The sequence below is a fragment of the Sparus aurata genome, chromosome 20 (assembly GCF_900880675.1).
Source record: "Sparus aurata chromosome 20, fSpaAur1.1, whole genome shotgun sequence".
NCBI lineage: Eukaryota > Metazoa > Chordata > Actinopteri > Spariformes > Sparidae > Sparus > Sparus aurata.
Window position 1 is genome coordinate 24953743 of NC_044206.1, and position 23706 is coordinate 24977448.

At 41.3% G+C, this 23706-nt stretch overlaps 2 long non-coding RNA genes across 4 annotated transcripts; both read left to right on the top strand.

The window, feature by feature from the left end:
* Positions 1-12508, top strand: LOC115570731 (uncharacterized). 2 transcript variants are annotated; one of them, XR_003981803.1, is made up of 3 exons: positions 1-80; positions 10838-11103; positions 11686-12508. It is a non-coding gene; the product is annotated as an uncharacterized LOC115570731 (long non-coding RNA). The 2 variants fall into 2 exon arrangements; XR_003981804.1 differs by lacking the exon at positions 1-80 and adding an exon at positions 6798-6821.
* Positions 12509-14653: 2145 nt separating this feature from the next.
* LOC115570732 (uncharacterized) lies at positions 14654-17317 on the top strand. 2 transcript variants are annotated; one of them, XR_003981806.1, is made up of 3 exons: positions 14654-14712; positions 16307-16584; positions 17115-17317. It is a non-coding gene; the product is annotated as an uncharacterized LOC115570732 (long non-coding RNA). The 2 variants fall into 2 exon arrangements; XR_003981805.1 differs by having other exon boundaries at positions 14665-14825.
* Positions 17318-23706: the final 6389 nt, after the last annotated feature.

Below are 23706 nucleotides of genomic sequence, written 5' to 3' on the forward strand. Positions count from 1 at the left end.
GTGGGCCTTGTTTTGGGTGGTTAAAATTCGCTTTTGCATCTGGCTTCTCCAAACTGAGGCTGCAAGGATCGGCAATTACGGTAAGACCGAGTATAAATATGTACTTTATATGAACCACTGTAAAAAACCTGAAGTATCCTTTTAAAGAATTGTGTTCAGGGCAGGAATGTTTCCTGCGCAGTTCAAACGCTCATAACATTCATAACGCTTAAGTTCCAGATGTGCAGGTGGAAATATGTAATGTGCAGAGGTGGGGGCTCCAGACGTACTGAGACTGACTAACACTGATGAAAGACTGGACTTGACTTTGTCTTGGCACTTGACTTGGACTTGACACAGATGACTCAAAAGTCTTGGATTTTCTTTCTTTCTTTCACACTATATATATATATATATATATATATATATATATATATATATATATATATATATATATATATATATATAGGTCAGAGGAGAGGCAGCATGGAGGGAGCTCCGAAAATCATCACATTTGGATTCAAAAATTATATGATGTCTGGGTGATTTTGGCCGCCGTCTTGGTTAAAGCGTGTGTGTGTTTCAGATATAGCATCTTCAGTGCGCACAGAGCCATTATTTTAAATGTGTGTGTGTCTCTCCTGCTGTTTCTCACGGAGCTCTGCCCCGTTTGGAAGGAGAAGGAGGCCCGCATGTGTAAAGACGTCACCTCCGAGATGTAGAATGTGTTTTATAGAAGAGAAACACACATTTCAGGACAGAACAGACATGTCCTGTGATTTTCAGCTTCCTTTTATAAAGAGGGGAGGAGGAGGAACACCTGAGAGTCATATTCTCAGCTGTCAGGTTTATTTATTTATTTATTTGATTAGGACAATGCATATTAATTAACATACCAAAGAGCATCAATGTTAATATGCCAGAGTTAGCATAACTGCTAAATTTCATCTGTCGTCCTAAGGCAGGTATTACAAAACATACAAACAATACACCACGACCCTAAAAAAAAAAAAAAAAAAAAAACGAGGGAGAGAGAAAAAGAAAACATGTAGAAATTTTACACAAAATAAATCCCGATTCACATAAAGGTTAAAATCCATACAAAAGGTAGAAACCACTGTTTAAGGATCTTTTTAAAGGTTGGCTTAATCAGTTTTTGACATGAGCTGGCAGTGTGTTCCGAGAATGTGTTACAGTACAGTATGGTGCAGTTCCAAGGTTCATATTAATCTAATCTCATCTTGTAGGTTCAAGGTTCAGGAGTCGTTATTATCACCCTATAGGGGCAATTTGTTTCACAGCAACTAGCAAACATACAACAAACACGTCCAAAAGAAAAAAATTATGCAATTACATCATAGTACTGACTGACCACCCTCTTCTGTTTAATGTGTCTACAGATATGAAGAATACATTCATACAAACTTCCTGTGACTTGTTTGAACTTAAAGGTTAAGACTTGATACTTGCTGATGACCTGCACGTATGTGACTTACTATATGTAATATACTGTATACAGTGTTGGGGAGTAACGAATTACATGTAACGACGTTACGTAATTTAATTACAAAATTTACGTAATTGTAATCCGTTACATTACTGGGAGAAAATATGTAATTAAATTACAGTTGCTTTTGGAAATGTCAATGATTACAACTTAAGTTACATTTGAAAAATCGCCGCAAAAGCTCGGATTTATCAAATAGTTTTTCGCCCCCCTGGATTCATGTTTGTTTTTAGTTTTTTTCATATCAACATGCTCCTTCCAAAACTGACGCTTGTGATTGGCTCTCTCTGGTCATGTGCCATTCGACTCAACCGACAAACCGTACGGCGGCAGTCAGAGTCAGCAGCAACAGTGTCGGCGGCGCACAAGATGTTCCTGGGCTGGAAATACTAAAAACACTTCCTACAGACAGAAGCCAGGCTTCCCTGTATTACAAAGGTGGCTCTCTTTTAACCCGACTACATCACCACGGTAACTTATGCTTAGCTCATAACCTGGTCCCGACCAGGTTCTGTTCAGAGTTTAATCATAAAATCAACTGTTTCACTATTTAACTCATTTACAGCTGGCGTCACCTTTACTTTGAAAGTCCAGTGGAGCTGGATCAGAAGGGAACATTTGTACGGAGGGAGAGATCGCGCTGATCCGCTGCTGGTTACTTTCTCTCTGAGCGTCTCTACAGATGTTCAGCTGAGGGGATACGCTGCTCAGCTGTTGATCCGACTCGCGTCAGGAGGTCATTTATTAGGCTGTCGCCTATTTACTTTATATACAGTCACCACTGAAAGAAGTTGTGTGCTCGCAGCAGGACAGATACTTTAACTTAATGTGGCCATGAATATATTAATTGTTTTACCTGTTATGTGTTGCCCAAACACAAATCTTGAGTAGGTCTACTCTGTTTTCTCACATTTAAAAAGGTCTTTGTACAGAGACAACATGAGATGTGCTTGTAGCTACAGCACCTAAAAAACCCACTGTAACCTATTTTCATACGCACACCAGCCTCGCTTTCAATAAAACACACACTGGCATTTTATAATTGCGATCAGTGAAATATATGAAAACAATCTAAAACACAGTTTAAAACAACAGTTGTTGTTGCTCTAAAGCTTCATATTTAAAAGCAGCTCAATGTAGAGCTGTCAGAAATTAAAATCAGCCTCCTCTTGTCATATTTGCAGCAACACTGTTGCTTCAGGCCGTGATCAGGCTTTTTTGTATCGCTCATACTCTCTCCATTAAAACAACCTGCTCCTCTTGGCTGAATTCAGCCCGTTGTCGCTCCATTTAGTGAGGAAGTGAGCCTCCTTCAGTACAGGCCGAAGGTCAGACTCATAATATATGGTTAAACCTTTGAACTGAAAGGTTTATAACACTATAGGTCTTAAAATGTGAAAATGGTTAGCAGTTGAGAGATTTCATTCAAAATTAAGAAAAGTAATCATAATGTAATTAAATGTAATTAGTTACATTACTTTGAGAAAGTAATTGAAATAGTTACACTACTATTACATTTTCAACAGGGTAACTTGTAATTGTAACCAACTACATTTCCAAAGTAATCTTCCCAACACTGACTGTATATAACCCTGATATCTGTGTATAAACCACAAACATTCCTGACGCTGAAGTACCCCACGCATCGAGTAACTGGATGCTGTACGTTGCTGTCAGGGCCGGGGTGGGTAATCGGGAGATTCGGGAGAATTCCAGGTGGGCCGCTTCCCTTTCACTTCACTTCTAGGCCGGTCAGGGGAAAAAAAATGTATATTTTTTTATTTTAATCTTCTCTTAAAGTGCAGTGACACCGCAGCCTCTACCCGACAGCGCAACCTCTGCATGGCAATAGATGGGTTGTACCATCTGAGGGTGACCCCCCCGTCTCAAATAGAGTTGGTTGGGTCCATAAAGCCGTTGTTTTCCAAATAGTTTTACCGGCAATCAGCTACCGATATCCAAGCTGCCGTCGCTATAAGCATTAGTAACTATGGAAGGTAGGAAGAGGCCAGGAGGGGCTGAAAAGGCCAGATTGAGGAAAAGGAAGGCGTTGGAGGAGGGTGCTGCCAAATGTGCCAAGCTCACAGATATTTTTAGGAGAGGACAGACACAAGTGGCCGCTGGTAAACAGAGATCAAAGAATGGATCTGTGTCACCAGTCGGACAGTTTTGGCTAAATTTGATCAAACTTTCTGTTGAACCTAATATAAATGATGGTGTAATGTTTTGAGTTAATTTAATGGGGCAAAACTAAAGTCTACCTTCTTATCTTTGTAACATATATGTAAGGGATAATGCCCGACGAGGTGTCCATAAACAGGAGTTAATGGACACCCTGCAGCCAATCAGAATCGAGTATTCCTCCAGACCATGGTATAAATGGTTTTAACGGCCTAATGTATCTTTGTGTTGAAAAGAGTTGTCAAAAGGACGCGAACACCGGTGAATTAGCTGCGTGCTACTGTTGGCCCTAGTCAGACACCCCGGTCAAACTGATCCAGTAAAGGGCCGCTGTGGCTGCAGGTTTTCGTTCCAACCAAGCAAGAACACACCTGATCCAACAAATCAACTGTGTGATGACAATTCAGTTGATTGAATATGTCGAGTCAGGTGTGTTCTTGCTTGGTTAAAATGAAATCTCTGCATCCGCAGCGGCCCATTACTGGACCAGTTTGACCTCGTGATGGCTCGGTCGCGAACGAATCAGTTCGAACGAACGACTCTTTAACGCGAACGAACTGACCTGATTCCCCGTTTCACTTCTCTCTCGTTCGTTCGTTCGTTCATTCGTTCTCACAGACCAGTCGCTGTGTTTTTCACTGTTTAGTTATCAGATTGGTGAGGAGGACTGAGAGCCAGCCAATCGTATGCTGGGTCTAGGAGCTCTCGTTCTCTTTCATTCACTGATTCCTCTCCTGTCATTCTCGTTCAGTCAGTCACTCATTCTTGGCTCGCCAGCTTTAGCTGTTAGCTGCTAACTGTTGTGTTGTCTAGGAGTGCACATGATCATGAAGTTGCAGCTTTCTATTTGCCTTGAACTACAGTGTTATGTTGACCGTTAGCACGATCGTTTGAGAATAAGGAGCTGAGAACTGTGCATTACATAATTCACCGCTAAACGTCGTACCGGAAGTGCGACTGAACGAACGAACGAACGAACTACATGAACGAGTCATCCTGCCGAACTGACCGACGGGAACTGAATCTCGACATCGAACGATGAAATCCACCTCTAGTTTGATCAACACATTCAGGACCGTACTACTTGCCCTTCACAATAAAATGACATGCTTTAACAGCTCCAAAATATGCTGAAAAGTCTTCTTAAATAAAAATGGATTATTAAATAATTTCCCAGTCTGGGATCATTAGAGTAATTCTATCTAAAGTAATTCTATCTATCTAATTTCCATTTTAAATGTAAACCACCACCACCTGAGCTGCTCGGGCTGAGCGTTGCCCCAAACGTTCTTACTGCTTCCTCTCATCAAGGTCACTTTCTTTTGCTAATTAGACATATAAATGCCCATGTACAAATATGAATATGAGGTATGCTAGACTAAACAGAGTTCATTGTGCAGCATAAATGCAGTCATGACATCACAGTGTCTGTGCCCTTCTGCCTTTAAATTGCCATGCAACACAGATGAGTCAGATGCTGAGAGAGAGATAGTGAGATCATACCCAGGGAGACAGCAGAAGCCCAGCAGAAGATCCCAGAGGCTCAGGCATAGGGATGGGTACCTTTCATATGTGACCGATACGGTACCGATACTCGGTGCCTGCAAATCGGTACTGGTATATATTGGTACCTGTTTTCGGTACTTTTTTGCGTATATATGTGTGGTAATTAAAGTTATTTTATATATTTGAAAAATAGTCAAAACTTATGAATTTTGAATATTTATTTCTCAATAACATCAAGGAACTCCAACGTAAAACTTTCTCAACTTTCTCAACTTTACTTGAGAAAAATGTGTGTGGGGGAAAGTAAATAACTTGAAAATAAATAGTGAAAATAAATAACTATAACATTTTTCACATTAGAAACTAAAACAAACCACCCATTCAAGAACCAAACCACAAAAAATTAACAAAGTCTGCAAATCAAGATAAGAAACTGCAGCAGCAGTGAACCTGCTTTCTTTTTTTCAGCAGAATAGAGATATACTCCATGAAAGAACATTATAACATATAATAATGTATAAAATAACATTTAATCATAGTAAAAAAAGAGTAAAGTTGCAGTGGGCTACTATTATAGATATGCACCATATATAGTTTTAATTATTATAATAATTATTATTATTATTATTAGTAGTAGTATTTTTCTGCATATTCTTGACTTTGAATGGGAGCATCTGTAACTCTGCAGTTTCTCGTCGGACATCAATTAAGTATTTCTGATTCTGATTCATATATTATGAAGTCAGTTATTTAAACTTAAATTTAATTAAACAAGTTGACAGTATGGTAGAAAGATGTCACATTTACATGTCAGGATCTGGTTATTATAGACACAGATTAAATATTTAACTGTCATGTATCATCACAGTAACGGCGTTACATACATTAGCAGCTATAAACACTTGTAAAAACATTATAAAAATACATATTGTGGTTTGGTGCGGACCTGTAGACTGAACATATAAGAAGTAGTTAATGTTTATAATCATCAGAGAGCGTTATGTTGTTTTGGTTCGTATCTGTTTCCTGAATATATCCGTACGTGTGTGAATGTGTAAATGAGAGGCATTAACTTATGGAACTTTGTAGAAGTGAGCTTTCTAAAGTTCACTTCATTGACTCTCGGGACATATCAGTTCACGAGGCTGAGCTGCCTCCTTTAATATGGCGGCGACGTCGACGTACGGTCCAGCGCTCAATGAGGCGTCTATGTATATATGTCTCTGGTGCGACCCACAGCCAGGGAGTTTCAAAACCAGGAAACAGCTGATCACAGCAGTCAGTCCATCACTTCATCCGCGGACGTCAAGATGAGCAACTGGACAGCTGCTGAGATCCAGGACATGCTAGCGTCTCCTCGGTCTCTGTAGCTGTCTTCGTTGTCCGATTGTTGTTGTAGCGGCAAGCTACTACCGGTCGCTACTTTCAAATTAAAAGCCCCCCGCTAAGAACCCAGTTCCAAACTCCAATGGGGTGCAATGTAAAGCTCTTATTTTGAAGACAAATTCGTTGTCTTTCTGACAGAGAATGCAACGTACTTTACGTTCAGTCCATGTCCCGTCCATACCTCTGGTTCTACGCGATTCACGTGAATGACTCAATTGACGAAGAAAACGGCGATTGTCGCAGAAAAGCGACAAGTTTGCAGGTATGTGAGAATACTCTCTCAGACGGAGTGGAAGTAATCACGTAATCACGCTCTTCTGCGTCCACTGCCGTCGCCGCGACTTCCACTCTAACTGACGCCCGTGAAGGTGCGTTCAGGTTGACTTCACGTGAATCGATACTCGGTACTTCGGGGGGAATTCGGTACCCATCCCTACTCAGGCAGATGCTAGTGTAGATGAAGAGGCTGATCATTTAGATTTTTTTGCTCATCCTCAACCACAGGATCTAGAGATGTTTTTCAGTTACCATCCTCAGCAGCCCACAAAACACCCTCTACTGGCTAAAGTTTTTCACAGTGCTCAAGCATGGTACCAACCACAAGTGGGTGACATACAGTGAAAAATCACAATCACTGTATTGTTCTGTGTGTTTGGCATTTGCACCTGCTGCAACTTACATGTATTCTAGCAATGCAACTACCGATGAACTAGCCTGTTAGTTAGCTTGCGCGCACCCAGCAAATCGGCTAGTTGGTGAAGTACTGGGCTGGCGAGCAAACCAGCCGGATAATTAGCCCGCTAGCTGCCGGCTGCCAGGCTAGCGAACCAGCGAGCTAGCTGGCTAACTCAATAAACATGACCAAAAGCCTGCGGGCATTATGGGCGTTTCACTAATTCATTTGGTGAGTGGCTAAAACCAAACAGATGAACTGCATCCGTATGTGCTTTCATGACAACGACAATATAAAGATACTACTTTAATACGTAACGCAAGACAGACAATGTGAATTAGATATGTAGTGTGCACAAACCTTCAACTTGGCTCGCAGCGGCGAGGATGATCTGTCGGGTTGCCGCTCGGTGCTTCGTGGTGGAGGACGGGAGAAGTCGGCGTGATGACATGTGATGTGTTGACGTTCAAAGCATAAACATCCAAGTGCTGGGTCAACTGATGTTTGTTGGGTTGATGGATTTTAACCATAGACTGTATATAACCCAACTGTATTTAACCCAATGCATGGGTTGCACAAAATAACCCTAATAGTAACTCAAAACCCATATAATGACCCAAAATGGGTTACACATTTCATAGCCCAGCAGTTGGGTTGATGAAATAACCCAGCATGTTTTAGGGAGCAGTGTTACAGAAATGCATCTCTCTTTTCATTGCTTAATGAAGTGGGAGTTCTCCTCAAAGAGTCATATAAGCATATGCAGAGGTGGGAAGAGACAAGTGAGGACAAACGTCACAGGAGACTGTGCCCAATAGGGGAAACAAGGTGGTGGGCTAAGGATCAGGCTCTCATTGAAGTCTTTGGGTGTTTTGGTAATCCCCAGGATGCATTATATGTTGACCTGCTGCTGACCCTAGCATCTGTTTGGGGAGATGGGAGTATGAAGCCAACAGTGAGGGTCAAAGCAAAGGGATACATTGGAAATCTTCAGAAATATGAGATTACCCGCACTGCTCAAACCTTCCTCCGCATTATCCAACATACGTCCCCCCTCTCCAAGTACCTACAGACACACGGTATGGATATCGTGACAGCTCAGCATCTGGTTAAGGGGACAGAGGATAACCTCAAAAAATATGTCAGGGACTTTGAGGGAGTGAAAGGAGCAGCTGATGAGTTTGTGAATTGGGCCAATGAAAAGCTGCAAGTGAGCAAACTGTGAGCTAGCTGTGCAGACTGCACTTCCAGAGAAGCGTGTCCGAAAAAAGAAAAGAATGCCAGGAGAGCTTTCAGATGATGACACAGTAGCCTCACCTGATGCTGCCTTTGAGGTGAATGTCCATAATGTCATTCTGGACACTGGCAGGTGGCATCAATAGGAGGTTTTCAGCAAATGCAAAACTTGCCTCAGATTTTGCTTGTCTAAAAACTTTCCTGAAATAAAGGCAAGTGGGCTCCCCAACTTAGCGCTTCAGGAAATCAGCAAATGTCTGCTTAGCTTGATGACAGAGCTACTGTTAGCACATTACATGCTGAGCTTTCTAGCCTGGCATCCCAGTGGGAGAGACTGAAGAAGTCCCTGCCTGAAAGTTACACTGTCAGGACAGGTTGTAAGATGGAGAATGGTCAGGAGGATATTGGTGGACGGTCACATATGGAACCAGAGATGGAACTTGAGAGCAGGACCTGTTCTTCCTGCAAAAACTGTGCCATTTGTGTACATCAAATCCTCTCACAGTATAACCTCCTCAGAGATGCTTACCATGTGATTGGGCTGGCATATAAGTTTCTGTTGACACTTTCCATCACTCAGGTTGCCTGTGAGAGAAGCTTCTCAACCTTAACGTTTGTCAAAAATAGGCTACGAAGCTCAATGACACAGGACCACATGGAGGCTTTCATGCTAATGTGCACAGAGAAGGAAATCCTTATGTCTATAGACAATGACAAAGTGATAGACAAAGTTGCAGAAACCAGTGCATTGCTTAGGCGGCTATTGATGCTGTAGATACTGTTGGTGCTATTTGCAGTTTGCAAGTATAGACCAAAACAACTGTGCAATATGCCTCTCTGTAAGGAAGAATGATTATACAACTTTTTATTTCAAATGTTTAAATTTTAAGCGGGCATATCGTTTTATGTGAAATGGGCTACTGTTTTTTGTTAACTTGGTGACATAGGGCTCTATCTTGCACTCAGCGCAATTGACTTTGTACACTGGTGCTTGTATAATTCCTATTTTGCATTCGGCGCACATTGGAATTTTCCCTCCACAGACGCACGTCCTTAAATTAGGGAATGAACTTGCGCTCTTGGGGGCGGTTCAGCAAAAAGAGGAGGCGTGTTCCAGCGCAAACGTTCACTGGTGCTATATTGCTGTTTCAGAAAACAATTCCGCAACAGACCAGGAAAAACCTAGTCTAAATTCAGTGGCGCTTATTCAGATGCTATTTTAAGGGCGCATGCTTGGCCATAATGTAGCGTGTGCTCAACGTGCATACACTTTGCTTCTCTCATCTACAATGAAGCAGTTCCCGTTTTTGCAAACCATACAAAAAAAAGTTGAAAAGATTTAAACAGAAGAACTAATTATTTTTCCCACTGATATGCGACGCGCCCGCCGTAGCCGTGGCAATGCGCGATGTGCTCCTAGTGGAGCGAGTGGTCGGAGTTGGAGTTGGGGGAGGAGGAGGAAGGGGCACAACAGGAGCAGGTGGTGCGTTTGCAGACTTGAGGCGATGCGCCTGAGAGGCCGCAGCAACATCGCCACCCGGTCAAGACGGGCATTAATACCTTGCTGCATCCCGGACAGTGCGGTCCGGTCTGACAATGCTGCCACAGCGTGTAGTGGGTCTGGATCCTCGGCACCCTGGTGTTTGTCCTGCTCCCTCCTCAGCTGGCCGTTGCGCACTGCTCTGCCCGTGCACTGCTCCCGAGGCCCGGTGCGATGTCCTGGGGATGCCAGCCTTAGAAACAATTGTGGCAATTTCCTCCTACGCCCGTTTAACCAAAGCTAATTTGGATGGATTTCTCCCATCCCCATACAATGCCACTTCGCGGTCTTTTACAGCCCTGACGAAAACGTCGGTCTCCTCGGCCGTGAACCGCTCCTGGCGTGCACCCGGCAAATTCGCCATTATAATAGCAATCCGCCAAGGAACAAGCGCGCCTGCTTTTAAAGGGAATGTGAGATGACGCTCTGATTGGTTTATTGCACGTTATGCCCAAACCACACCTATGACTAATGTAGCTACTTTAGACCAACACATTTTAGATTTGCGTCAAGATCCGCCCACAAAGCTACTTGCGTTTTGCGTTTGATACTTGCGTTTCAGATCGTTAAGATAGAGCCCATAATATTTAACCTCTATACATTTCAAACATGTTATGACTAAAAACTACATGATAGTAAGAGCTGAACTGTTGCCTCATTTTATCAATTTCAACCATGAAAAAAGTGGGCCGGTCTTGGGCCTGAAACTCCCGGGCTGAAAAGTGGCCCCACTCCGGCCCTGGTTGTTGTTGTGACACCTGAGAGGCTGAGAGTGGGCTCGTTGTGGCACAAAAACAACACAACATTTATGGTATTTTTCTCATTACAGATCTCATCCATCCGTCCTCAAGCTGTTATACTCCACTTCGTCAAACAAGCATCATGGACAGATTTGCAAGTGAGCAGTGGGGTGAACAGCAAAACTGCGCGGTTCAAACTCAGCCCAAGAGAGGAGAAGAGTTGGACAAAAGGACGTGTTGCTCGCTAGACTGTGTGGGGACTGCGTGCAAGTGCATGGCCATCTGTATGGTGTGCTGGGATTGCATTGTCCTTTTGGGGTCCTGCGGTGCGGAATGACCCTGCAAATGTTTGTGTGTAAGTGTCGACCTCACCGGCGAGATGTTTACAGAACGGCTCAGCCCGGATTATCAGCTGCTTGGGAGGGAAAACGATTCCCTGCTTAGATGAATATGGATCTATGCAAATATATAATATACAGGATATAACTCTCACATCTGTGTTTAAACACGACAACCTCAAACCGAGTTTCTACCCATTAGAAATCACAATTTCACACGTGAGTTTGAATATTTTCACGTCATGCGAACTGAAATTTTGACGTGTAAAAACAAAATAATGTCACGTGAAAAATGTACAATGTGGGATTGTTGGATTTTTTGACATGTAGAATATACTTTTCACACGTGGAGTTTCACATAAATGTTAGTTTTCATGATTGTTAATCACATGTGAGACTTAGACTTTATTGCCATTCAGTGTTCAACAAGTGAACAAGGAAGGAAATTTCGTTTCGGGGGCTCAGCGTAGGATAAAATATCAAGTATATCAAAAATAAAATATATCACAATATGAATAATAATATCAAAAACAGGAACATACTGTGCATACTAAAAGTGCATTATTTTGATAATATTGTGTTCTTTGTGTTTATCACAGGACCAGACCTCGGACATCAGGACCGGCTTTTCCAGGATGTTCTCCAGAATCTGGTGAAGTGCCCTCTCTTCGATATAAATCCATCAGGACTTCCTTCACGCTCATGGGCCCCTGCTCACACGTGGGGCCCTCAAACATCCTGAGTCCACCACTGAGTTTTGTGTTTTTTCCAACCAACATTAATGGAAGTAATATTTTGTTACACCTGATTCAACCTGAGATATTTGGCTCGGCACGTCTTGCATTAAATTTGATGTAAATGTTAATTCCCAAATCAAGAGGCTGCTTTAAAAACTGCGAGGAGAATCTGTTTTTTGTTATAATTTAAACTGTTGAGACTTCTTCTTTTTTTGTCTGTTTCACCACTCGCTCTCTGAAACGTTCCCACACAGCTGATTGGATAGAAACAGGCCGTCAGACGGTCGGTGTCTTCTTCTTCATCTGTTTTATTGTGTCTTATTTTTCTTCTTCTGCTGTTGCTTTATGGGTCGTATTGGATACTTTCGAGCTTGGATCAGAATGTTATATGTTATATGTATTGTTTGGACGACTGCTCCTGTTCCATTACACCTCCACTGCTCATGATGCTTCAGTAATTAGTCAAACCATATGTTATAAATTTATAGTTGACAGGTTTTGAATGCTGTAAAATAACTGTAATATTTTGATTTCTAGTAATACTTGTGATTTACGAATGTGCAGAGAAAGAACTTCATCCTCTCCTGAAATATGAGCGAGATGACCAGATGGTGGGATGGAGAAAAAAACATTGTGACACATCTGAAGTAATGAAAAACTTTAATAAAGCTTTCAATAACAAGGATAATGTGCATTCAATTCAATTCTCCTTAATGATATGTCGCTTTGAAAATTACACATGTTGTGTTCATTTGTGCGTATGAATCATAAACTTCAGTTTGCCACCAAAATCCATTTTAAAAATCACACAGGCTTTTCAGTGTGGGCACCAGGACAATGCTAACATCCAGGTTAGCATACAAAAACACAACATCCCCACAGCACTCTGCACAGAAATCATGACATCACCTGTTATTCCTTTACATCCTGTTGAATATTCAACATTTTTATCAAAGACTTGCTTACTATAACACTATTACTGTTACAATACAAGTTTTAGATATTTTTCATATGTAAAATCTTCTGTTTTCACGTTATAAGCATGACTTAATGCACCTGCATCCTGAATCCACACCTGCTCTGTGGCTGTAAACCGAGGCCGTGTTGTTCATAACAGCGTGCAGGTGTCTTTTCAGGGCGGAGGTGTGTGTTCACACCTGTCCTCTAAAGAAAGTCTTCTCTACAGAGAAAGAGAGGGAGATTCAAACCGACAGGAGAGGCAGCTCTGAAAGCAAAGGGTAAGACCACCACTCGTGTTTCTCTGCTCTTAATGGTCGTCTCTCTCTCTCACCTCCTTGTTCCAAGTTGCTTTCATGGCCAAGTCGCCTGATGGAATTTCATTACTTATGATTGAAAAGCGATGGAGTTTTGAAAGCTGAATGAGATGGAAAAGGTGCGCCCAAAAACATGCCAGTATATCCTCCAGATGCCAGGAATCTAATTCCCTGTCGGTGGTAATAAACGGGCCGTCACTGGATGGCACAGATTAGGGCTGTGCAACTATTCGAATTTTGATCATAATTTCAATTTTTGGGTCAAACGATATCCAGACTAATATAATCAATCTGGGTATTTTTCGTTGTACAGTAGAGAGATTTTCTGAAAGAGACGTGCTCACGTAATTCAGTCCCTCCCCCAAAGCGTTTAACGCAGCCCTGGCACTCATCCACCAGATACTTGTCCTGTGTTACAGCTCTGCCACGGCAGCGGAGCTGAAAGGTTTCACTTTAGTGTGTATGTTAACTTCCACCAGGTCTCCTGCTCCGACAGGCCAAAACCCTCAGATTTGTACTGCAGTGAACAGAGTCCAGATGCAAAGCGAATTTTAACCACTTAAAACAAGGTCCACCTAAAAGAAATCTGTATCAGTTCAAGTGTACGTTGTATAGAGAAAATTCACACTGCTTCACATCGCCATCAGACTGCACTTTCTTTTGGCACTACATTCTCTCAACCGTAGAACTACTATGGAGTTAGATTTGAGTTTTTATTACATGCGAGAAAATAAATGATCTGAGAGAAAAAAATGTTCGAGAGAAAAAGTTTTCATACCAATAGCAAAAAATAATAATATTTGACACTAAAAAACGGTTTGAGATAAAGTATTTTCTCATAGAACATAAAAAATATACATTTGAAATGTTTAAAATTCTCAGAAGACTTTTTTTTAACTCTCAAATATATATTTTTTACCCACAGTGAGAGCAAACATCCTGACACGAGAGCAAGAAACTGCATCGAGAGCAAAGACTTTTCAGAGAGAGAAGAAAAACGTTTTGAGAGAAACACATTTTTTTGAGAGAAAATATTTTCACACTGATAGCAAAAAATATATATTTTAGAGTTTAAAAAAGTATTTTGAGAGATTTTTTTCTCAGAAATAACTTTAAAAATGTCATTTCTTTTTATTTTTTTCTATGTTCTATGAGAAAATACTTTCTCTCAAAACTGTTGTAGTCTCAAAAATTACTATTTTTGCTACTGATGTGAAAACTTTTTCTCTCAAACATTTTTTTTTTCTCTCAGATCATTTATTTTCTCGCATGTAATAAAGACACATATCTAACTCCATATATCCCTACGCATTAGCGCAACAGGTGATCTGCCAGCGGCGAGAGGTTTATATACGCAACTATGTTCACTGCGTATCCCTACGCAGTTGCGCTAATGCGTAGGGATACGTAGGTTCTATGGTCTGTGTCTGAAATTATTTAGTTTCGTTTTTATCGAAAGTGAGCAGAGGCGCGTACATAAACCTCTCGCCGCTCGCAGATCACCTGTTGCGCTAGTGCGTAGGGATAAAGAGGTTCTGCGGTTGAGAGAATGTAGTGCCAAAAGAAAGGGCGGTCCGATCGCGATGTGAAGCGGTGTGGATTTTCTCTATACAAGGTACACTTGAACTGATATAGATTGTTTTTTTAGGTGGGCCTTGTTTTAGGTGGTTAAAATTCGCTTTTGGATCTGGCTTCTCCAAACTGAGGCTGCACTGATCGGCAGTTACGGTAGGAAACAGACCGATTATATGTACTTTATATGAACCACTGTAAAAAAAAAAAAAAACCTGAAGTATACCGGAAGTGTGTTCAGGGCAGGAATATTACCTGCACAGTTCAAACATTCCTGACACTTAAGTTCCAGATGTGCAGGTGAAAACATGTAATGTGCAGAGGTGGGGGCTCCAGACTTACTTGACTAACACTGATGAAAGACTGGACTTGACTTTGACTTGACACAGATGACTCAAAAGTCTTACTTTCCTACTTTCATACTTTGATCTTTGACACTGTATGACGCAGTGCGTGCCAGCCTGGCAGAGGTCAGAGGAGAGGCAGCATGGAGGGACCTCCGAAAATCATCACATTTGGATTCAAAGATTATATGATGTCTGGGTGATTTTGGCCACCGTCTTGGTCAAAGCGCGTGTGTGTTTCAGATATAGCGTCCTCAGTGCGCACAGAGCCATTATTACTTTAAATGTAGGCGCGCATTATGCGCGCTCACAACCCAACACGACATCGTATCTGCACACATTCAGTGCGACGCACTTTTTTTTCGTGCACGTCCGCGACGGACCTGCTTCTCCCTCAGGTGTTGTGTGTGTCTCTCCTGCTGTTTCTCACGGAGCTCTGCCCCGTTTGGAAGGAGAAGGAGGCCCGCATGTGTCAAGACGTCGCCTCCGAGATGTAGAATGTGATTTATAGAAGAGAAACACACATTTCAGGACAGAACAGACATTTCCTGTGATTTTCAGCTTCCTTTTATAGAGAGTGGAGGAGGAGGAACACCTGAGAGTCATATTCTCAGCTGTCAGGTTGTGCAGTATGGTGCAGTTCCAGGGTTAATATTCATCTAATCTTATTCTTGTAGGTTCAAGGTTCAATAGTCTTTATTATCCCAGAGGGGCAATTTGTTTCACAGCAAGTAGCAAACATACAACAAACACGTCCAAAAGAAAATAAAGAAATAAATAAATTCATTGGTTTGAAAAAAAATTCTAAAACTGATCAACTATGCAATTACATCATATTACTGACTGACCACCCTCTTCTGTTTAATGTGTCTACAGATATGAAGAACACATTCATACAAACCTCCTGTGACTTTGTGTTTGACCTTATGGCTCGACTTGAATTGCTTGATTTTCATCACAGTAACTTGGGACTTGCTTGAGACTTTAAAGGTTCAGACTTGAGACTTGCTGATGACCTGCACATATGTGACCTACTCCCACCTCTGGTAATATGTAATATACTGTATATAACCCTAAAATATATGTGTATAAACCACAAACATTCCTGACATTGAAGTTCCAGAGGTGTGCAGGTGAAAACAGATTACCTCTCATCAGGAGGAGGAAGAATCAGAGTGTTACTGATGTCACGCTGGCTCTCGACAAACAAAGCAGAATCAGAGCATCGAGTTGCTGGATGCTGTACGTTGTTGTTGCACAAACACAACATTCATGGTATTTTTCTCTTCACAGATCTCATCCATCCGTCCTCAAGCCGTTATACTCCACTACGTCAAACAATCCAAAGCATCATGGAAGAATATGCAAGCGAGGAGTGGGATGAACAGCACCCCGACACGATTCAAACTCAGCCCGAGAGAGGAGACGAGTCGGACAGAAGCAAGTGCTGCTTGCTAGATTGTGTGGAGAGTTTGTGTGAGTGCTGTGGGATGTGCATCTGTATGGTGTGCTGCGAGTGCATTGCCGATATGTGGTGCTGCTGTACGGAATGACCCTGCAAATGTTTGTGTGTAAGTGTCGACCTCACCGGCGAGATGTTTATAGAACGGCTCGGCCCGGATCATCAGCTGCTCGGGAGGGAAAACGATTCCCTGCTTAGATGAATATGGATCTATGCAAATATGTAATATACCGTATATAACCCTGACATCTGTGTTTAAACATGACAACCACAAAACAAGTTTCTCTCCATTAGAAATCACAATTTCACATTTTTTATTCACGTGAATGAAAATGTACAATGTGGATTGTTGGCTTTTCTGACATGTAGAATATACTTTTCACACGTGGAGTTTCACATAAATGTTAGTTTTCATGATTGTTAATCACATGCAAGACTTAGACTTTAGACGCCATTCAGTGTTCAACAAGTGAACAAGGAACACAATTTTGTTTCGGGGGCTCAGAGTAGGATAAAATATCAAGTATATCAAAAATAAAATATATCACAATATGAATAATAATATCAAAAACAGGAACATACTGTGCATACTATAAGTGCATTATTTTGATAATATTGTGTTCTTTGTGTTTATCACAGGACCAGACCTCGGACATCAGGACCGGCTTTTCCAGGATGTTCTCCAGAATCTGGTGATTTTGTTACACCTGGTTCAACCTGAGATATTTGGCTCGGCACGTCTTGCATTAAATTTGATGTAAATGTTAATTCCCAAAATCCAGAGGCTGCTTTAAAAACTGCGAGGAGAATCTGTTTTTTGGTATAATTTAAACTGTTGAGACTTCTTTTTTTTTGTCTGTTTCACCACTCGCTCTCTGAAACGTTCCCACACAGCTGATTGGATAGAAACAGGCCGTCAGACGGTCGGTGTCTTCTTCTTCATCTGTTTTATTGTGTCTTATTTTTCTTCTTCTGCTGTTGCTTTATGGGTCGTATTGGATACTTTTGAACTTGGATCAGAATAGTTATATGTTATATGTATTGTGACTCAGCAGTGATCTACACAATTTTAACTCATCACTAAATCCATTCCATAATTTAACTCCAAAAAATGAAACGCATCTATATTTAACATTAGTTCTCACTTTAGACATTTCAAAGACACACAACCCTCTTAAATTATAATTTTTTTATCTCCATTTAAAAAAAAATGTTGAATACTTGTGGGAAGACTTTTATTCTTTACTCAAAATAGTATATTTCATTTGAAGATGCCAGACTTTATAAATAATTCATTAGTGGTTTCACAATATGAAGCTTTATTAACTATTCTGATAACTCTTTTCTGGAGTTTAATTATACGGTCTATATCTGTCCTGCATGTATTTCTCCAAACCTCAACACAATATGACATATATGACATTATAAGTGGTATATGTATGTGCTTGTATATGTAGCATGTCTTTGTCATATCTTTTTGTTTGATTTATTTTATTGTGGTTGTTTGTGGTTGTATTGTTTATTTTGTGCTAAAAAAAAATAAATAAAAAAAAAAAAAAAAAAAAAAAAAAAAAATAAGTGGGGAGTATAATATACACAGACATTTCTTGTTCAACAAATCCCCTACTTTGTAAATAATACCAATAGATTAAGATTATTTATTTTTAATATATTCTTTATGTGGCTTCCAACTGAATTTATGATCTAAAATTACTCCCAAGAATTTAGTTTCATATACTCTTTCAATTTTTACTCCATTTAGGAATAATGTAATTTCACAATTAGCCCTAACACCACCAAACATCTTTAATTTTGTTTTATTTTGATTTTATGATAACTTATTAATATCAAACCATTCTTTTAACATGATCAACTCCTTTTCTACTGGTGTCAACAATTCTTTGATGTCAGGTCCTGAACAAAATACATTTGTATCATCCGCAAATGTAATGTCTCATGATGCTTCAGTAAATGGTCAAACCATATGTTATATATTTATAGATGACAGGTTTTGAATGCTGTAATATAACTGTAATATTCTGATTTTTAATAAAATAATAATAACTTGTGATTTACGGATGTGCGGAGGAGGAACTTCATCCTCCCCTGAAATATGAGCGAGATGACCAGATGGTAGGGCGGAGAAAAAAAACAACGTGACACATTTGATGTAATGAAAAACTTTAATAAAGCTTTCAGCAACAAGGACAACGTGCATTCAATTCAATTCTCCTTAATGATAGAGACTCGTATTTTAATTAAAACGCTTTGACAAGCATGATGTAACAAAATGACATCCTCCGCTGTCAACACTCTCAGCCAAGGTCAATTAAAAGTTGCTCTGTGCACACACAACGCACAAGCTAACGGAGGATGTCAGAGAGCAGTTTTCAATGTGATGTTACGGGACAAAAAACACAAAATATCAGACACGGAGGACGTGAAGCAGCGAGGGACAAAAAGCTTGAAAATCAGGAGACATTTGGTCAGGCGACGTGAGCGACATCTCGGAGGTCTCGGGGTGTCGATCCTGTCGGCCCGGCGAGATGGAGCGTGGGTGGACAGCTGAGGTCGACCCCACTGTGGGAGGGCACGGCGCGAGATTGGAAGAGAGTTTGTGCCTATAAATTTGAGGAAAAAAATCACCATTGCATGCCGCTCGAGATCAACGCATACATCTTCGACGCACACGCAACTCCTGTCGCGGTTTCTGTGTCCTCGCCAAAGAATGAAACAGTAGCTTGGTAAGATGCGGTGCGGGGAAGAAGGACAGTTTATTCTGCAGAGGCCACAACTTGGTTTACCGTGCAGTGACGAGCATTGTGTTTCTGTCCTCGGATGTTCAGGCATTCAGAAAAGACAAGGCATCTTCAGCACGTATAAGTGGATATGACGCACAGAGCAATCATAGTTGATGACGCTTGTGAGTGATTGTTGTTCAGAGCCAGCGAGGGTGTGGAGAACAATGCAGGATGGACGACTCATGGAGGAGGAGACGGAGCTCAGGTCAGGGCGACAGTCACCGTGAACGGAAAGACAGGTCAATGGGAACAAGAGCAGGCGAGAAGAAGAACCAGACTGCAGTAGCTAAAGACAGCTGGACAAAAACATCCACTAGTATCTGGCTTGAGGTGGGAAAGAGTAAAACTGGCGTTCATTCCCGGGTCTGCAGTAGTCACAAATATTTATTGGCAGCGATGGAAAGATGACATTCGAGTTGACATGCTACTTTTCCTGGCGAGATGCAGTTTCAGACGTTGGACTTGAATTAGCTTACAGTTTTTCTCGATTGCTAAGACACATTTCTTGAAAGCTTCTCTCCTTTTCTCTAAACTGTGAACACAAACCCCAATTTTCAAGCTACATTCACAAAACCTCAGACTCTTCTTGCAAAACCAAACTTTCACCTCAAAACAGTTCAATCTGTGCCCAAAACTGAACTTTGTTGTCAAATCGTGCCCCAAGTCAATCAAAATTAAAAACACTACTGAGCAGTCACTAAACACTACATAGAAAAATAGAAAACACAATGCTCAGGACATGAAGCTGAATGCATGTTGCAAAACAAAAAACCTGTGCATTTAGCACTTGTACAAAAAGACAAAAAACAGAAATCTTGTGCATTTACAGTACACGTAGCACTTGTACAAAACAAACAGAAATCGAATGCATTTGCCACTTGTGTACAGTAAGCCCATGTAAAAAATAAAGTACAAAAATATACACATAAGTGCATTTCTCAGCCACAGCATCATGTCTCCGTACTGGGTCAGGCCACAGGACCTCATCCACATCACATGCCACATTTTGCCTGGCCAGGCAACGGGGGAAAAAACCCCTGGCATGCCGTATCCAGGCTTGGCATGCCTCCACACCTATGTCACCACAGGCTAATTCCATGGCTTGGAGGAGACCACCTCGACCACCTCGACCTCCTCTCACACGAACTCTTCCTCTCAGATTTCTATCCATTGTAGTGCCTCACAAACCAGTGCTCTCTGAACTGGCCTTATATATTCCCTCACATCATTAGCCACAAGTGTGATCAATTTTGAGTTGTTGTGTTCAAGTGGTGACACCCGTGCTTATATTGTGTTTGACTTTTGCCACCTGTGCTCACCATTATGCAGCACAGGTGCATCACAATGAAAATGTGTTGGGAAGTTGTGTCTAAACAGGTGAAAAGTGCTCATGGTTTTGCCAAAAGAGTGATTGATTCAATCAGTGGGTTCAGGCAACAGAGAAATTGGTTGAGACAACAGGGTTTAGTGTTTTAGCAATTGAGAAAAACTGTAAGAGTTTAAAAAGAGAGACTGAAGGAAAAGGGTATTTTAAAAAGTAACCGTTGTGTCTTTGTCAGTGGCTTTATATCTGGCATGTTGAACTTGACGCACCAGAAAGAAAACCAAAAGGCCAAAGTCAAGGGAAAGGAGTTCTTGACTTTTCCGATTGGGTTATCCGACTTCAGGGGGCGTTCCAGTTCTGATTCTGCACCATAATACTTCCTGTTGCTGGCCATCGCTTCATTGTCATTGAGAAGGAGTGAGGCTAGCAGTCGTGGGTTAGCGTAGACGTTAATTTTACCTACCACCCTTAAATCGTACATTCCTTTGGCATAATTTTCAAATTTGTTGGTAACAAAAAAAAGATAAAACATTCTTTTAACTCAAAGTTTTCAGGTCGTACCTTTTCTTTCTTTTCAGCCCAAGACTGTTATCACTGGGCTTTGTAGCACAGCTTTGCTTAATCTTTCCAGTCGACAGCTGAACAAGGCAGAATCATATAACCTTGTCATAGATAAGCAAGCAGGAAAGTGAGTATGGAAGTGTAGAAAAAAAAAAAAATATATATATATATATATAAAGCTTTCTGTCTTGGTCGTCTGTGTTCTTCAGAGGCTCCCTGGGGCTGGCAGTGACATTTCAGAAACGTCGAGGTGGATAAAGCCTGACTGGGAACTCCCAAGAATTCAGGATAATCACGCTTTGATCATCTTGTACATTCACTTAACTGCCTTGCACGTAAACTTAAACACTGATCTAGACATCCAACCAGAGCAGAAAGACAAATCCTGTTCATCTCCCGCGTCTGAAGCTTTGAGAAAAAACCCTACAAGATTTTTATTCATCAGAGCTGAGAGACACAACTAAAAACCTCCAAACATTAAAAATAGCGTAACGCTGAGGTGAAAATCTTTAAGCACTACTGATTTCTGAGAATGATTTATAGGTCACCCATCTCCCTCTTTTGCATTTTTCATTTAATGCCTTACTTCTTTTTCCTTTCCCTCGCTCTCCCTTCCTCTGCATTCCTCTAATCCTCCACCCTCCTCCTCCTCCTCCTCCTCCGTCACTGCCTCCTGTGTGGCACTGTAGGCATCACAATACAGGGGTGACATTTCAAGCAGACAGATTAGGGCTTCTCTCCAATTAATTTTGCTTTCCTTCCCCCCTGTTAAATACACAATCAACCAAAGGCAAAATGTCAGTGAAACAAACGAGGAGCCGCCATGTGGCTGACAATTACCGCCAAGCACCTCAAAAATGCCAATATGTTAAAGTGGGAGCAGCGTGTGAGATGAATGGGGACAAACGAGCGTCTTTGAGGAGCCTCGTCGCTGCAGCGGCGCTGAAACGGGCTCCACGGCGGCTACCTGCCATTGTTATCTGATGCGGTGACGGACAGCACATTGTGCGAAGGTCAAAACGTTCCTCGTGGAGAAATTTTGATTAGATTAGATTTATTATATCGACTTATATCTTTCTTAACCTACAACAATGGCAGTGACCTCTGCAAGGGAGGGAATGGAAGGGTGGACGAGAAATGGGTGTGTAAAACAATGATATAAAAATTTAATGTGAGGCCAGTTACAGAACCGAGGTGAGTTTCCCGATGCTTTGTTGCAAAAGCTACTGCTAACAAACTGCTACTAAATAAAGCTGTCATTAGGTGGTTAGCTTGTGCAGCTAATTTAACGTTTTCATTTGCTGACGAAGCCCTGACCAAGAAAAACCTCCTTGGCATTGTATTTTGCCAAGGAGGCCTATGATCCCACATTTCTAAGATTTTTTTTCCAAAATATAGGCCCTGTGTTGCCACATTTCCTTAGGGTTAGGGTTTGGACTAGCCTCACCCTAACCCTTAAATTGAAGGGAAGTTTAAGGGAACACAAGTCCTACTTTTGAAAATATCCTAAAAATGTGGGAACATAGGGCCTAATTTCAAGAAAAATCCTAGAAATGTGGGAACATAGGGCCTAATTTCAAGAAAAATCTTAGAAATGTGGGAACATAGGGCCTAATTTCAAGAAAAATCTTGGAAATGTGGGAACATAGGGCCTAATTTCAAGAAAAATCCTAGAAATGTGGGAACATAGGGCCTAATTTCAAGAAAAATCCTAGAAATGTGGGAACATAGGGCCTAATTTCAAGAAAAATCTTAGAAATGTGGGAACATAGGGCCTAATTTCAAGAAAAATCCTAGAAATGTGGGAACATAGGGCCTAATTTCAAGAAAAATCTTAGAAATGTGGGAACATAGGGCCTAATTTCAAGAAAAATCTTAGAAATGTGGGAACATAGGGCCTAATTTCAAGAAAAATCCTAGAAATGTGGGAACATAGGGCCTAATTTCAAGAAAATCTTAGAAATGTGGGAACATAGGGCCTAATTTCAAGAAAATCCTAGAAATGTGGGAACATAGGGCCTAATTTCAAGAAAATCCTAGAAATGTGGGAACATAGGGCCTAATTTCAAGAAAATCTTAGAAATGTGGGAACATAGGGCCTAATTTCAAGAAAATCTTAGAAATGTGGGAACACAGGGCCTAATTTCAAGAAAATCTTAGAAATGTGGGAACATAGGGCTGACACACTCAGGGGACGTGTCGTACCACACTGCCTGTGTTCACCGGGAGCTGCCATTCAGAGATTCAGCGGACTGCTAGCCAATCAGTATCCGCGACAAGTCCCTCCCTAGCTGCCTGTTTTTACAAGAACATGACGTAGCAATGCTGCAGCAAATAGCACTCCGCTAACTGTTTCCTGGGAACTTTAAACAATCCTTCAGTTGGAGGTATTTAATGACCATCGCCGCTAACGTAGCTCGTTCTGGCACTGAAGCCACAGATTCCTCCAAGACCCTCCAGCTCTGAACAGGTGGTTCCTAAATGGAGGCACACCAGCTGTAAGCTAAGAGGATGAAGACCATCAAACAGATGTTACTAGCTGCCC